Here is a 2,500-nt window from a genome sequence, read left to right as displayed (position 1 = left end):
TTAATGAATACTCAAAATGCAAGCTCAAATCTACCCTGTAAAGCAATCATGGTTTTTTAGCAACTATTTTGACCTTAGTGACACAAACAATTAATTCTACAAACTTAATATCAAAATAAAATTCTACCTCTAATGCAGAATAATCTGTCAATGTATTTAATCAAGGATATGCTTTTTCCATGTATTATACATTCTAGTATCAAACACTGATTTTAACAGACAAGAAAAAAATTGAAAGTGAAAACCTTAGAAGTGTACGACCATTTATATAGGAGAGAGAATGTCTCATCATAAGCCAAGAAAAGCCAAAGAAACGAGTCTGAGCAGATCACAGTTTGCATCATATTTTAATAATAAAAATCTACATTCATTTTAGCAATATTTATAAATTGATAAATATCGACAGTACGATAAAAAGTTGCTTACATTCTAGTCATACATCTTCAAAGCCGACCTGATGACTTGTGACAGCACTAAATCCATTTATCATCAAGTATATATTACAATATATTATAGAATACTGTCATTCTTTCTTGATACATGGCTGAGGAATAACCCCCTGATTTAAGTCAAACTTCTCATTTCTATATAAAGATCACAACAAGCCAGTTCATCAAGCCAGTAACAGCACTGTCCAAACTCCATATAATGGCTTGTAAGAACCTAATGAAGTCTATTATTTTAGCTTATTTACTATCTATAAATCCTCCAATTTGTGCTCGTAATGCTTGAACAAGATGCAAACTGCTTATAACTTAAAATTTTTAACTTAGCCCAGTTGCTATTTGTACATAGCCTAAAATCTCTCATGCTTAGCATCCCCCAGTATGCATTCATGCCACAGTAAAAACTTATTTTGTGATTTTACTTAGCTGACACAGCTACTCTTAAGCATTAGCATCGCTTTATGTAGCTGCCCAGCTAAACGAAAGGCAATAAAAACAGCAATCATTTATTTGCCTCCTTTAGAAAAAGCTATAATGAACTTGATTTGTTTATTTGAAGGCCCCCAATAAAACAATTCAGAGAAGCCAAAACCAGAATGTTAAACTATGACATCAGTACACTGTATCTTGCACATATTTAAACAATAAAATAATCTTAATACTAGTAACTGCAGGTACAATGGGGTCTGCTCTGTTTCTCTGCTTGTCAAAGTTTGTTTCAAAAGTCACATTAAATATAATGTTTTAGAGAATTACTACAATGACAATAATAAAATCAGGCATCGTTTTCCTCTTAAATCATATTTCAAAAGGCATCTGGAAAAAAAATGGGGGGGGGAATGGAAAAAAAAAAAAAAGAAGAAAAGTAGCATGAAGCTATGCCCATTATCTAAAGGACATCCTACTACATGTTTACTAGTGTTTATGTTTCACATCAACATATTTTATAGAAGGATTTATATGCCTAACTCAAGTTGCATTTAAATCCTATGGTGCAGACCCTACCATAAAATGCCTCTTGAGTCCTATTAACTGTACCCATGGTTTTACTTTGCCTGTCTGCTTATTTAAGATCTAATCACAGTTTTGAAGAAAAGATTGTCACTTCTAAGCCTGTCCCCTCAGAACCTGTCTGTTATTAGTACTCAACTGGATATTTTCATCTTCAGTTGTTATTCTCAGTGGTCTTTGCAAATGCTATCTACTGGAATCTGTGACTATATGGACAAATTGGCTACAAATGCCTAGGACTGGTGCTTTGAGAAACATGTAAGTGGCAAATTATCCTGCTGGCATTTTGTGTTTTAAAGTGTTTCACTTAAATTTAGTTTTCTAAACATTTTCACAAATTAAATACACTCTCAATAAATAAAGATTTTAAAATGCTATTTTAATCTGAACATCTGAATAAAGGTGATGGCATGCTTTTCAATCAAAACAATATTAAATTTTCACATATATGTATATTTCTCTGTGTATATATGTAATGTTATATGAAAATACTACATATACACAGGGTACATACACAGATAATATGTATGTGTATGTGTATATATGCGTATACGTATATATAGCTGTAAGCCTGCTAAGAACTTGATGAAGACACTGAAACCTGTATTTCCTCAGCCTGTTATACTGTAAGTGCTCAACTGTTAGAATCAACCTGAATCTGAAGCAAGGCAAAGATTTAAGCCTGAACAACTTCTCATATTTCAATCTACAACTATTTAATTCTTCCACATTTTCTGTCACCATTTAAAATATTTAAATGCAAATGTAGCTAGTGTACACTGCTTAATTCAGCACTAAGAACGATTCCATTTTAAGAGCTATTATGACCTGTTATTTCAGTGGCCCGTACACATGCAATTTATCTATCATGTTAAAACACGTTTCTATAAAACAGGATTTTTATAACATTTTATCTTAGGGGAGACAACTTTCCTTCCATTAATGCAACACCTGACATCGCAATGAAAAACCTCAGTATTTACAAATGAGGGGTTCGAATGCCCAAGGTGCTGAGTGGCCTCAGCAGCTGAGAGGACCAGACA

At 32.9% G+C, this 2,500-nt stretch overlaps 1 protein-coding gene across 3 annotated transcripts in view; it reads right to left on the bottom strand.

Moving 5' to 3' along the window:
* The window catches only part of FOXP2 (forkhead box P2), a gene marked incomplete at its 5' end in the record, with an annotated part of 185,946 nt that overhangs the window by 182,311 nt on the left and 1,135 nt on the right, over positions 1-2,500 (bottom strand). The gene's annotated exons all lie outside the window — the stretch shown is intronic.

Source organism: Psittacula echo (assembly GCF_963264785.1).
Source record: "Psittacula echo genome assembly, chromosome: 1".
Lineage (NCBI taxonomy): Eukaryota > Metazoa > Chordata > Aves > Psittaciformes > Psittacidae > Psittacula > Psittacula echo.
The sequence above is the reverse complement of the archived record's forward strand: the minus strand, read 5'-3'. Positions and strand labels throughout refer to the sequence as shown.